Below are 14,806 nucleotides of genomic sequence, written 5' to 3'. Positions count from 1 at the left end.
TTTTTTTTTTTCTTTTTTTGATGGACGTGGACTTAAGCAATCCTCACAGCAGAGAGGCATATTTTGAGTGGCATGTTCTACTTACTTTGACATGGATATACCCAAATTTGATTATGCATTCATCTGTTGAAGGATACCCTGATTACTTCAAGCTTTTAACTATTTTGGATAGTGCTGCTGTGCCTAAGTTCATCTTTGTTTGCATTTGGGCATGGATTTTTCAAAGCAGTTTCCTAAATACTGGAAGTACGATTGTTGGATCCCAAGGTGAGGTTTGTTTAGCTTTGGATAAAACTGCCCAACTGTGTTACAAGGTGGCTGTGCGTGTGTCCCACCAGCAGTGAGGGAGCGTTCCTGCTAGTCCTCTGCTGCTGCTGCTGCTAAGTCGCGTCAGTCATGTCTGACTCTGTGCGACCCCATAGATGGCAGCCCACCAGGCTCCTCCGTCCCTGGGATTCTCCAGGCAAGAATGCTGGAGTGGGTTGCCATTTCCTCCTCCAGTGCATGAAAGTGAAAAGTGAAAGTGAAGTCGCTCAGTCGTGTCCGACTCTTCGCGACCCCACGGACTGCAGCCCACCAGGCTCCTCCGTCCATAGGGTTTCCCAGGCAAGAGTACTGGAGTGGGGTGCCATTGCCTTCTCCGCCTGCTATTCCTCAGCCTCCAGCAATTGGTATTGTCATATATTTAGAGTTTAGCAGTCCTAATATGTGTAGTGTGATAGCTCGTGACTTTAATTTGTAATTCCCTAATGGTGTATGATGTTGAGCGTGTTTCTGTTTTGTACTATCTGTATAACTTTTTTTTTGGCTGGGTTCAGATCTTTACTTATTGTTTATAGGGTTGTTCAAGAGGTCTTTGTCTATTTTGTGTCCAAATCCTGTATCAGTTATGAATTTTGCAAATATTTTTCTCCCAGTTTGTGGCTTGTATTTTGATTTTCTGAATGAGGTCTTTCAGAATAGACATCTTTGTTTCTATAAAGTCCACAATATTTTTCTTCTGTGGACTGACAGCTTGTGTGTTAAAACTCAAAGCTCATGATACACAGGCCAAACCCAGGGGCATGTAGATTTTCTATGTTTATGTCCACAGTTTTGACAGTTTCAAAATTTAAATGTCTGTCTGTTAATAAATTTGAGTGAATTTGGTGACTACATTTCATTCTATAGTGCCAAGTTAATTATTCTTTAACTATTTTGGAGAAGTTTTGGATATTGGCAATATTTCGGTTTGAATTTCCATAGTTTAATGGACCTAGTGGAACTGCCCTGAGGGGCGGAGTCTCCACTTAGCTGTGCCTGCGCGAGTGAGGGAGGCTTGATCTGCATTCTCATTGGCTGGCAGGGAGCGAGGAGCCCGCCTCCCTGACCCACTCCCACCGCAAGCGAAATTCCCGCTGTGACTGAGCACCTGGCTGCCTGTGGCTGCTGACAGGAGTCTGGTCTCCTCAGGACCCATTGGAGTTTCAGCTTTGGGACCTTGTGGGGTTCAGTTCAGGCTGAAGGGATTCTGGTCTCCTCAGGACCTGCTCAAGTTTTGGCTTTGGGACATCGTGGGGTTCACTTCAGGCTGACAGGAAATGGGTCTCCTCAGCACCCACTGGGGCTTCAGCTTTGATACATTTTGGGGTTCAATCCAGGGTGATGGGAGTCTGGCCCCTCAGGACCCATTAGGGCTTTGGCTTTGGGACATTGTGGGGTTCAGTTCAGGCTGATGGGAGCCTGGTTTCCTCAGGACCTGCTGGGGCTTCATCTTTGGTACATTGTGGGGTTCAGTTGAGTCTGACAGGAGTCTGGTTTCCTCAGGACCTTCAGGAAGGTGGTGCCGCTGAAGGAAAAGGTGAGGAAAATTGGGAAGAAACTTTCTGTGTGTGGCTGTTGCTGAGGTCTGTCTTCAGAGGACCCAGGACTGTTAGGGCTTGATGTGGAAAGTTGTGGGGTTTTAGTCAGTTTTTGTCTGTGGTATAGAATGGTGTCCAGCGTTGTTCCTTGGTGTGTGGTGTCCGTTTTCCCAGCACGGTTTACTGAGGGGACTCTCCTTTCCTGGATGTGTGTTCTTAGCTCCTTTCTTGTAAGTTGATTACCATGAACCTGTAGATTTATTGCTGGGCTCTCTGGTATCTGTGCCTGTTTCTGATACAGTTCCACACGTCTTGTGGTGCCTTTAGGTGCGTAATGTAGATTGAAGTCAGGGATGGAGGTGCTGCCAGCCTGTTCTCCTTTCTCAGGGTCACTTTGGCTCTTCTGGGTCCTTTGTGGTTCCACACGGATGTTAACATTGTTTTTGTTTCTGTGAAAAATGTCAGTGAGATGTTGGTAGTGATTGCATGAATGTGTATGTTACTTTGGTTAGAATGGAGATTTTAGCAGTATTGTCACCCATGAGCATGGGATATCTTTTCATGTCTGTTCAGTTTAATTGAGCCCTGTGTCTTGCAGTTTTTAGCTTGCAGCTCTTTCAAGTCCTTCATTAAATTTCTAGTTTTGGGGGGATGCAATTTTACAGGGGATTATTTTCTTAATTTCTCTTTCTGATAGTTCACTATTAGTGTAGAGAATCACACACGATCTTGCAGTTCTACTGATTTATTTTTTGGCCATGCAACTCAGCATGTTGGATCTTAGTTCCCTGACCAAGGATCAAACCCATATCCCCTGCAGCGGATGTGCAGAATCTTCACCACTGGACTGCCAGGGAAGCCCCTGAATTCACTTTATAGTTCTGCCCGTTGCTTTGGTGTAGTGTTACATGGAAAACTAGAATTCAGACATCTCATAGTTTCAGTTCCATCAGGGCCATCCACAGTACCCAAGGCATGGTGGCTACTCTTCCTACGGTGACCTTTAATACCATGTGGACTACTGCAAGGCAGTTAGCATCACTACTTTAGTTGAATTTGGTCTGGTTAAGTCTTGGACTCTATTGCAATGTTTGATGCCATCTCTGATTTTCTGGCCAAGTGACTTACATGGTTGTAGTGAAAAGTAATTTACTTTCTAGTAAAATTTCAAAAGTGTCAAGTTTAAATAGTGGTACAAAGTTTTCTATATTCACACCGAAAAATGCAATGTGTTTTACCCAAAACAGGGTCACTTTCCCAGGGAACCAGCCCATAACCCCAAAATGGGGGATAGTTACGGTGTCCACATTACAATCCTATCCATAGGACCACTTCAACTTGCATCAGCTGCCCAAACTTTGCGCAAATGTCTTTCTCCATTCGAATGCAGTTCTCTTTTTCTGGGACCACCACTGGGGCTTTCCCTCATGTTAAAAACTTCCGTGGATTTAAAGTGACAAGATGACTATGATCTGCATGGCTTTTTCTGTGTGGCGTCTTTCACTGAGGATGTTTTCAGTGCTTTTTCCATGTTGTAACCTGTATCATTTTTAATTGTGATTACAAACATATAATATTTATCATCTGAGTCATTTTAAGCATGCACTTCTATAACATTAACTGCACTCACGTTGTAAAAATATCCTCACCATTTATCTCCAGAATCTTTTCCTTTTCCTGAAGTGACACTGTAACCATTAAAAAATCACCACCCTCAATCCCTGGCTACCTTACTCTACTTGGAATTTGTCCTATATGGATATCTCGTACTGGTGGAATCATAGAACATCTTTCCTTTTGTGTCAGCCTTGTTTCAACTTCACATGATGACTTGAAGGTTCATTCACATTAGAGCATGTGTGAGAGTTGTCTTGTTTTTAAAGGTTGAATCATGTTCCATTGTGTATATACTACACTGTGCTTATCTATTCATCTGTGGAACACTCGTGTTGCTTCCACCTTTTGGCTACAGTGACTAATGCTTCTATGAATATGGGATACGATATCTGTTCCAGTTCTTGGTTTTAAATATTATGGGTGTATTCCCTGGACCGGGATTGATGGATTCTATGTTAACTCTGTGTTTGTTTTTGAGGAGCCCCCTACTGTTTTCTGCAGCTGTGGCTCTGTTATACTATATTCCTTTATATGGCAGAGGAATGCATCTATGGATGGAGCTACCTTATTGTGCTTATTCATTCACCTGTTGGTGGACATTTTCATTGTTTTTACCTTGGGCTGTTGAGAACAGTGCTGCTATGAATATTGGTGTACAACTTTATATTTGAACACCTGTTTTAAATTCTTTGTTTGTACGTCTAGGAGTGGAGCTTCCAAAACGTGATAATTACATTTCTATATTTTTGAGAAAATGCTGACGTTTTACACACATTGATTGCACCATTTTACATCTCCACAAGTAAAGTTGGAGTTCCAATTTCTGTACATTTTTGCCAACCTTTGTTATTTGTCTTTATTGTCAGTTTTCCCCATGTCCGTCCTGTGTGCCTTATTACGGAGGAAGTCATGATGCAGGGCCCGCACTTGAGGAGAGGGGAGTTAGCTTCACATACTTGATGGACAGCTGAGTGTCAGTATCAATTGTTAGAATCTTTCTGCATAGAGATTTTTATTCAACACTACTCATAAAACCTATGTAACTTTTTTTTAAAACCAGTTTGGACACATGAAAATTATTTTAAACTTTTGGTTATAATCCAGCATTACGTTATTAGACTGCTTAGTTTATTCTTGCTTTGGCTGTTGAGAGCTTTTTCCATGCTCTCCTGTTTTTATTTTACATAATTCAGCTTTCATGGGATTTTTTGGTACTTCTTTCTCATACTTTAAGATGATCTTGCTTTACATATTTACTGTCTCAGTCCTAGTGTCAGCCACATATTTAAAGAACCCTTATTCCTTTTTATTAGAGAATGGTAATAAAAACTTGCATGTGGGAACTTACTATTCTCAGCAGACAACGCATGAAAATACATATGCATGTATCCCAGACTATGCATACACACAATTATGAAGATTTTCACAGGGAGCTATGTGTTTTTGTATTAGGCTAAAGATAGTTTATAATTATGTCTCCAACCTGACCTGTTATGACACAGGTATTGTAACCTTCTCCCTTTGTCCGCCTGTAACTTCCCACTCCAGGGGTAAGAAACCCGGCTCCCACTACTTGTCATTTATCAAATCCAGTGCCTGTTCCGTTAGATGACTGATACAGTAGTTCCAGTCCTGTTAGCTACACGCTCCCATAGGAAAGAACTTACAGAGTCCATTGTTTGTGCATGGTACACTTTGCCTTTGCCTGCAGATCCCATTCATTTCCCACAGTGAACTTAGGTCAGCTCATTTTGTCCTACCACTAAGAGTGGATTTTTTCTTTTTCTTCTTTTTTTAAAAAAATCTCTTGGCTGTGCTATATGGCATGTGGGATTTTAGGTCCCTGACCAGGAATTGAACCCACCTTTCCTGAATTGGCAATGTGGAGTCTTAACCACTGGACCACCAGGGAAGTCCTGAAGTTTTTCGTACATTTCTCAATCAGTCAGTTAAATTCTGCATTCCAGTCTTTGACACTCCCATACCATAAATAAATAAATTTGAATAGGTAATAATTTACTTGTTGGGTTCTAAAAACAAAAATATATGTGCTTAGACAAATGCATAGTGGCAGGTGTTTATCACTACAATACCATATAAAATATTTCAACCACATATTCCATAAACTGTTTATCATGTCTGTTTTGCCTTTTCTAGAATGTCTGATAAGTTTGTACAGTGTGTAGCACTTGAGGCTGGATTTCTTCGCTTAGTAATGTGTTAGATTCATGCTTTTTTTAATAAATGGGTTGGTGGTTCATTCCTTTGTATCTCTGAATACTATTGTATTGCATTATATGAGAGGAAAGATAATTTTCTCTCTACCCTTCGATGTTCTTCATTGAGATCCTCATAATGAAAGGAAGATGAACTGGAGAAAAACAGTCAGAGGTTTAATATATGCCATGCATTCGTATATGCTTGAAAGATACCTGGGAAAACTGAATCACTTCCTGAAATGGTGCAAGTTCAGTTCAGTTCAATCACTCAGTCGAGACCAACTGTTTACAACCCGATGGACTGCAGCACACCAGGCTTCCCTGTCCATCACCAACCCCTAGAGCTGGCTCAAACTAATGTCCATCGAGTCAGTGATGCCATCCAACCATCTCATCCTCTGTCGTCCCCTTCTCCTGCCTTCAGTCCTTCCCAGCATCAGGGTTTTTTCAAATGAGTCAGTTCTTCGCATCAGGTGGCTAATGTGTTGGAGTTTCAGCTTTAGCATCTGTCCTTCCAATGAATATTCAGGGCTGATGTCCTTTTGGATGGACTGGTTGGCCCTCCTTGCAGTCCAAGGGACTCTCAAGAGTCTTCTCCAACACCACAGTTCAAAAGAATCAATTCTTCAGTGCTCAGCTTTCTTCATAGTCCAACTCTCACATCCATACATGAATACTGGAAAAACCATAGCTTTGACTAGATGGACCTTGGTCAGCAAAGTAATGTCTCTGCTTTTTAATATGCTGTCTAGCTTGGTCATAACTTTTCTTCCAAGGAGCAAGTGTCTTTGAATTTCATGGCTGCAGTCACCACCTGCAGTGATTTTGGAGCCCCCCCCAAAATAAAGTCTCTCACTGTTTCAATTGTTTCCCCATCTATTTGCCATGAAGTGATGGGACCAGATGACATGATCTTAGTTTTTTGAATGTTGAGTTTTAAGCCAACTTTTTCACTCTCCTCTCTCACTTTCATCAAGAGACTCTTTAGTTCCTCTTCACTTTCTGCCATAAGGGTGGTGTCATCTGTATATCTGAGGTTATTGATATTTCTCCCAGCAATCTTGATTCCAGCTTGTCTTTCATCCAGCCCAGCGTTTCCCATGATGTACCCTGCATATAAGTTAAATAAACAGGGTAGCAGTATACAGCCTTGACGTGCTCCTTTCCCAATTTGGAACCAATCCCTTGTGCCTTGTCCGATTCTAACTGTTGCTTCTTGACCTCCATACAGATTTCTCAGGAGGCAGGTCAGGTGGTCTGGTATTCCCGTCTCTTTAAGAATTTTCCACAGTTGTGATCTACACAGTCAAAGGCTTTGAAATAATCAATAAAGCAGAAGTAGATGTTTTTCTGGAATTCTGTTATTTTTTCTATGATCCAGCATATGTTGGCAATTAGGTCTCTGGTTCCTCTTAATTTTCTAAATTCAGCTTGAACATCTGGACGTTCATGGTTCACGTACTGTTTAAGCCTGGCTTAGAGAATTTTGAGCATTACTTTGCTAGTGTGTGAGATGAGTGCAATTGTGTGGTAGTTTGAGCATTCTTTGGCATTGCCCTTCTTTGGGATTGGAATGAAAACTGACCTTTTCTAGTCCTGTGGCCACTGCTGAGTTTTCCAAATTTTCTGGCATATAGAATGCAGCACTTTCACAGCATCATCTTTTAGGATTTGAAATAGCTCAGCTGGAATTCCATCACCTCCAGTAGCTTTGTTTGTAGTTGTGCTTCCTAAGACCCCATTGACTTCGCATTCCAGGATATCAGGCTCTAGGTGAGTGATCACACCATTGTGATTATCTGGGTCATGAAGATCTTTTTTTGTATAGTTCTGTGTATTCTTGCCACCTCTTCTTAATATCTTCTGCTTCTGTTAGGTCCATACCATTTCTGTCCTTTGTTGTGCCCATCTTTGCACGAAATGTTCCCTTGGTATCTCTTATTTTCTTGAAGAGACTCTAGTCTTTCCCATTCTATTATCTTCTTCTATTTCTTTGCATTGATCACTGAGGAAGGCTTTCTTATCTTTCCTTGCTATTCTTTGGAACTCTGCATTCAAACGGGTATATCTTTCCTTTCTCCTTTGCCTTTAGCGTCTCTGCTTTCCTCAGCTATTTGTAAGACCTCCTCAGACAACCATTTTGCCTTTTTCCATTTCTTCTTCTCGGGGGTGGTCTTGATCATTGCCTACTGTACAACGTCTTGAACCTCCATTCATAGTTCTTCAGGCACTCTGTCTGTCAGATCTAATGCCTTAAATCTATTTGTCACTTCCACTGGATAATCATAAGGGATTTGATGTACGTCATGCCTGAACGGTCTAGTGATTTTCCCTACTTTCTTCAATTTAAGTCTGAATTTTGCAATAAGGAGTTCATGATCTGGGCTCCAGTCAGCTCCCGGTCTTGTTTTTGCTGACTGTATAGAGCTTCTCCATCTTTGGCTGCAAAGAATATAATCAATCTGATTTCGGTGTTGACCATCTGGAGATGTCCATGTGTAGAGTCTTCTCTTGTGTTGTTGGAAGAGGGTGTTTGCTATTACCAGTGCCTTCTCTTGGCAAAACTGTTAGTCTTTGCCCTGCTTCATTTTGTACTCCAAGGCCAAGTTTGCCTGTTACTCCTGGTATCTCTTGACTTTTGCATTCCAAGACTGGTCCAAGAAATGGTCTAAGATTTTACCTTAAACACTATCATCAAGTAAGAATGAAAGGAGGAGATTAGGGAATGGAAGAAGCCATTTAAGGGAACTTATTAGGTGAATCACAGTAAATAAGGGTGTGGTGGTTTTGCAGATTAACATCCAGCTTAGACAAGCTTTTCTTGATATTTAGTCATCATCCAATTCCTGTCCCAGAGAGGGACACACCCTTACAGATGACATATCCTTAGCAAATGTAAATCTGCTTCATAAAATGGCATTTCTACTTGGTTTTCCAAGATTCTCCTGGTGCTGCTGTTTTTTAACATTAATCAGCCCCAAAATAACCCTTTTGTCAAATGCGCATATTTTGGGTGTGCTGTACTGTGCTCCCCTTGACATGTCTGTGTCCTGATTTATTTATGAATGCGTCTGTGGAAGGACGGCCTGATATCTAAGTTTTTAACTATTATGATTAGAGCTCTCGTGCATCACTTGATGCTAGTTTTTATTTCAGTTTTGCAAAGCAGTTGTCTAAATACAAGAGATTGACCTCTTGGATCCTGAGGTGAAGACTGTTTAGATTTGGAGAAAAGTGCCAAACTGCCTTCCAAAGTTGACTGTACATGCATTCCACCAGCATCTTGAGTGTACTTTTGTATGCTTATTTACTATATATCTTCTTTGGCCAGGTGTGTATTTCAATCTTCACCAAATTTTAAAGAGGTCATTTGGTATGATTTGAGTCAGATCCTTTTTCAGCTATGTGTTTTGGAAATGGCACTAGTGGTAAAGAACCCACTTGCAAATACAGGAGACATGGGAGATGTGGGTTTGACCCCTTGGCTGGGAGGATCCCCTGGAGGAAGGTATCACTCCAGCATTCTTGCCTGGAGAGCCCCATGGACAGAGGAGCCTGGCAGGTTACAGTCCATAGGGTCACAGAGTCAGACACGACTGAAGTAACTGAGCGTACATACAGGGTGTGCTCCGTCTGTTGGTTTTCTCAATAAGGTTTCCATAGAGTAAAAATTTTTAATTTTGTAAAGTCCACATTATTTTGTCTTTTGTTGATAGACTTTTATTAAAAGTTATTTTTTGTTTTATTTTTATTTTTGGCTGCACTGGGTCTTTGTTGTGCCTGGGCCTTTTCTAGTTGTGGTCGTGGGGCTGCTCCTAGTTACAGCATGTGGGCTTCCCTTGGAAGTGGCCTGTCTTGCTGTGGAGCACAGGCTTCTAGGCTCTTGGGCTCAGTAGAAAATATTTTAAAAATATTTTTTCCTGATGCATGAGTATAGGATATTTTTCTTTTCTGTTTTCAATTTCTTTATCAATGCCCTATAGTTTTCTGATTATAGGTCTTTTATGTCTTTGGTTAAATTTATTCCTAGATAGTTTTTTTTTTTTCTTGAATTGTGAATGGGATTGTTTTCTTATTCTTTTTGATGGTTTGTTATTCATGTATAAAAACAAAATTGATTTGTGTGTATTCCACTTTTTTTTGCTGAATTTATCTTTTAATATTTTTTTTTGAAATAATGTAAAAGATTGTGAAGCTAAAATCTCACTGTTTCTCCTGCAATCCAGATCATCCACAGGACCCATGACTTAGTGGCTACTAACACCCTTTTCCCACGATGCCTCTTAATACTAATACCATATGGACTCCTACAAGGGAAATAAGTGTCACAACTTCGGTTGAACTTGGTCTGGTAAGTCTTGGCCTCTATAACAAAGTCTGATGCCTGTCTTGCCTGAGTTCTTGAATGGTATTGTCATGGTTGTTTTGAAAAATAATTCACTTTCCACTAATTTAAAATGTACAGAAAGCTTTTAATAATGGCAAAAAGTACTCATATTTGCAAATTCACACAAAATGTTCAGTGTGTTTTACCCAAAACGGTGACACTCTCCTGAGGAGCCAGCACCTAGACCCCCATGAGGAAAGCATGAATTCTGTGTTATGGTTTAATACACAGGCCCGCTTCCACTATCACCTGCTGCCCCAACTGTGTGAAGATACCTTTTTCCATCCTGATCCAGTTTTCTTATCCGGGAACCATTACTGAGTTTTCCCCTCATTTGGACAGCCTTGATGGATTTAAAGCAGGTAAGATGAATATGGGATCTGGGTAGCCTTTTATGGTATGGCTTTTCTCACTAAGGACGTTTTTAATATTCATTTATGTTGTAACAATTATGACCACTACACTTTTTTCTCATTGTCATTAAAAATACAAAATGTGGCATTAACCATTTAATTCATTTTAAGTATGCAGTTTTGTGATGTTAATTACTTTCACATGGTTGCACAAATAAGTTAAATAATGTGTGTACCTCATGTGTGCATGGGAGATACTCATATATATATATATATATATGAAGTGAAGTGAAGTTGCTTAGTCATGTCTGACTCTTTGCGACCCCATGGACTGTATATATACACACACACACACACACACACACACCACAGCCACACACACACATCTTTATCCATTCATCAGTTGTTGGACAGGTAGGTTGCTTTCACATCTTTGCTGTTGTGAATAGTGCTGCAACGAACATAGTGGTGAATGTATCTTTTCGAATTATAGCTTTGTCTGGATATATGCCCAGGAATGGGATTGCTAATTCATATGGCAACTTTTTAGTTTTTTGAGGATCCTCCATACTGTTTTCCACAGGGGCTGCATCAGTTCCCACCAACAGTAGGAGATTTCATTTTCTCCACCCCCTCACCAGCACTTGTTATTTGTAGACATTTTATCGATGCCATTCTGATGACTATGAGGTGATACCTCATTGTGGTTTTGATTTGCATTGCTTTAATAATTAGCACTGTGAAGTGTCTTTTTATGTGCCTGTTGATCATCTGTATGTCTTCTTTGGAGAAATGTCTATTTAGACCTGCCCATTTAAAAATTTATTTTTGAGATGCATGTGCTGTTTGTGTATTTTGGAAATTAGACCTTTTTGGTGGCATCATTTGCAAATATTTTCCCCCAACAATTAGTACAGGTGCTGGGACAACCAGATCCCACATGCAAAAGAACAAAGTTGGACCCCTACTTCCCTCACTATAGAAAATCAACTCAAAATGGATCAAAGGCCTAGATGTAAGAACCAAAATTATACACCTCATAGAAGAAAACATGAGAGAAAGACTTCACGACTTTGGATTTGGCCATGATTTCTTAGATCTGCTACCAAAACCACAAACAACAAAAGACAAAAGAGATGAATTAGACTTCTCAAAACAAAAGCTATGCACAAAAGGAGTAAGAAAAAGATCCACCATCCAAAATGGCACAAGATGTTTGCAGATCATGCACCTAATAAAGGTCTGTAGCCTACAAGCCGAGACCCCGCTGGCCCAGGGGGTGCCTGTGGGGCCCCTCCCGTCCCAGGTGATAAGGGGGTTTCAGGCCCACAACACCCTTGGGCTGGACACTGGTCATCCTCAGCACCCTCAAGGAGTGAGTGCTGGAAGGTTTTGAGCACAGTTCCTTCTTATCACTGCCCTCAAAGACTGGAGGCTTCAACATGTCTCCAGAAGAACACAAAATCTTTGCAAATCTTTGAGAACCAAGGGATCATCCTTCACTTTCTTGAAAAGTACATCTTACTTCATAGCAGTGACCTTTTCCAATGTGGCTCCCATGGTGTTCTCCCAGCTTCTTCATTTCTCTGAAAGTGGCCAGGGCAGTTTGGGTGTCTCCAGTCCCCACACCAGGTGACAAGGCCAAGGGGCCAGGTCCTGGTGGTCCTTACTTTCACTGATCCTAACTCAGACTCACAGGTTGAGATTGAACATGGATGCCCCTGCTTCTCCATCAAGAATTCTCATCTCCTCACCTTCTCTTTTCCTCTGCTTTTCAGTTGCAGATCTACCTGACATCGCCACTCACAATTCCTGAAGAGCCCAGAGATTTCTCCTGAAGGAAAGTTTCTGAAAGATTCAGAGGGATAAATAAAGAATGCAGATGATTCCTACCTTGCGCTGATGCCTAGAGGGTGAAGGAGAGTGAATGTTTTCTCATGAGAATTGTAAAATTCTCCAAATAATAGATCATTGAGGGCATTCTTTGTCTTTCTGCTCATTCTAATAATGTTGTTCCTGAATTTTAATTCAGTAAAAATTTATCATATAAATATACCAAGGGGGAGATCCATTTAAAAATGTTACTGAAGTAACTCCAAGGGTTTTACAACAAATAGGGGCACAGAACCTGAGGTCAGACACTGGCTGAGAGATTCCCACCCTGAGCCACTGTCCCTTGGAGGGTGGAATGGCCATGACCATCCTCCGGTAGGTAAGCCTCCTCAGGCACATCCTATGTGGGACCAACCACACCGCAGAATCTTAGATTGGCCAATGGCAGGCAGCTGGCAAGAGATGAGGAAAACAGAAAAGAGCCCAGCAGCCTGGGACATCTCCTGGGCAAAGACTTAGTAAGGGTCAGCATCAGGCCGTTAGTTAGAGCCAGCATCAGGGCCTTAGAGACAGTGTCAGGACCTCAGAGATAACTTGATGGCCTTAGCAAGAGTCAGTTAAGGCTGTTCATTAGGGACACTTCAGAGACTTTATTAGGGACATATTCAGGGCCTTGGTTATGGGCAGATTCGGAGGGATATTTAGTGACAGCATAGACTATAAGGGACAGCATCAAGGCCTAAGCTACGGACAGTGTCAAGGCTTCAGGTAAGGTTGTTCCTTAGCGATATCTCAGGGCTTTCAATAGGACCAGCGTCAGGGCTGTAGTTAGAACCAGTGTCAGGGCATTAGTTAGTGACAAAATCAGGGTGTTACTTAGGGAAAAAGTCAGGTCATTATTATTGACAGTGTCAGGGCCTTTGTGAGGCGGAGGTTCTTAACCTTACTAAGGAACAGGATCAGAGAAATAGGACCATTGTCAAGTCATGAGTTAGGGCCACAATTAGGGTGTTATATAGGGAAAGAGTTAGGTTATTAATGACAGTGTCTGGGCCTTAGGTAGAGTCCTCATCAAGACCTTAGTTAGGAAGAGCTTCAGTTCAGTTCAGTTGCTCAGTCGTGTCCAACACTTTGTGACCCCATGGACTGCAGCAGGCCAGGCTTCCCTGTCCATCACCAACTCCCAGAGCTGGCTCAAATTCATGTCCGAGTCAGTGATGCCATCCAGCCATCTCATCCTCTATCATCCCCTTCTCCTGCCTTCAATCTTTCCCAGAATCAGGGTCTTTTCCAATAAGTCAGTTCTTTCCAACAGGTGGCCAAAGTATTGGAGCTTCAGCTTCAGCATCTGTCCTTCCAATCAGGACTGATTTCCTTTAGGATGGACTCGTTGGATCTCCTTGCAGTCCAAGGGACTCTCAAGAGTCTTCTCCAACACCACAGTTCAAAAGCATCAATTTTTCAGTGCTCAGTTTTCTTTATAGTCCAACTCTCACATCCATACATGATTACTGGAAAAACCCTAGTTTTGACTAGATGGACCTTGGTCAGCAAAGTAATGTCTCTGCTTTTTAACATGCTGTCTAGTTTGGTCATAGCTTTTCTTCCAAGGAGCAAGCGTCTTTGAATTTCATGGCTGCAGTCACCATCTGCAGTGATTTTGGAGCCCAAGAAAAGAAAGTCTCTCACTGTTTCAATTGTTTCCCCATCTATTTGCCATGAAGTGATGGGACCAGATGCCATGATCTTATTTTTCTGAATGTTGAGTTTTAAGCCAACTTTTTCACTCTCCTCTTTCACATTCATCAAGAGGCTCTTTAGTTCTTGTTTGCTTTCTGCTATAAGGCTGGTGTTGTTGTGTATCTGAGGTTATTGTTACTTCTTCTGGCAATCTTGATTCCAGCTTGTTCTTCATCCAGCCTGGCATTTCCCATGATGTACTCTGCATAGAAGTTAAATAAGCCAGGTGATGATATACAGCCTTAACATATTCCTTTCCTGATTTGGAACCAGTCTGTTGTTCCATGTCCAGTTCTAACTGTTGATTCTTGACCTGCTTACAGATTTCTCAGGAGGCAGGTCACGTGGTCTGGTATTCCCATCTGTTTAAGAATTTTCCAGTTTGTTGTGATCCGCACAGTCAAAGACTTTGGTGTAGTCAATAAAGCAGAAGTCGATATTTTCTGGAACTCTCTTGCTTTTTTGATGATCCAATAGATGTTGGCAATTTGACCTCTCGTTCCCTACCTTTTCCAAATTCCGCTTGAACATCTGGACATTCATGGTTCACGTACTGTTGAAGCCTGGCTTAGAGAATTTTGAGCATTACTTTGCTAGCATGTGAGATGAGTGCAATTGTGATAGAATTCCAGTTGAGCTATTTCAAATCCTAAAAGATGATGCTGTGAAAGTGCTACACTCAATTTGTCAGCAAATTTGGAAAACTCAACAGTGGCCACAGGACTGGAAAATGTCAGTTTTTCATTCCAATCACAGAGAAAGGCAATGCCAAAGAATGCTCAAACTACCGCAAAGAGTCGGACAGGACTGAGCAAC

The 14,806-nt window shown here is 41.5% G+C and overlaps 1 long non-coding RNA gene across 4 annotated transcripts in view; it reads left to right on the top strand.

Annotated features, from left to right (window-relative positions):
* The window catches only part of LOC145520236 (uncharacterized), a 66,434-nt gene extending 54,037 nt beyond the window's left edge, over positions 1-12,397 (top strand). For all 4 annotated transcript variants that reach the window (XR_014064330.1, XR_014064331.1, XR_014064329.1 and 1 more), the window contains 3 exons: positions 9,904-10,028; positions 10,296-10,426; positions 12,196-12,397. This is a non-coding gene — a long non-coding RNA (uncharacterized LOC145520236). The remainder of the gene's footprint in view (positions 1-9,903; positions 10,029-10,295; positions 10,427-12,195) is intronic.
* Positions 12,398-14,806: the final 2,409 nt, after the last annotated feature.

The sequence above is a fragment of the Giraffa tippelskirchi genome, chromosome 9 (genome assembly GCF_054371585.1).
Source record: "Giraffa tippelskirchi isolate mGirTip1 chromosome 9, T2T-mGirTip1v1.2.pri, whole genome shotgun sequence".
Lineage (NCBI taxonomy): Eukaryota > Metazoa > Chordata > Mammalia > Artiodactyla > Giraffidae > Giraffa > Giraffa tippelskirchi.
The sequence above is the reverse complement of the archived record's forward strand: the minus strand, read 5'-3'. Positions and strand labels throughout refer to the sequence as shown.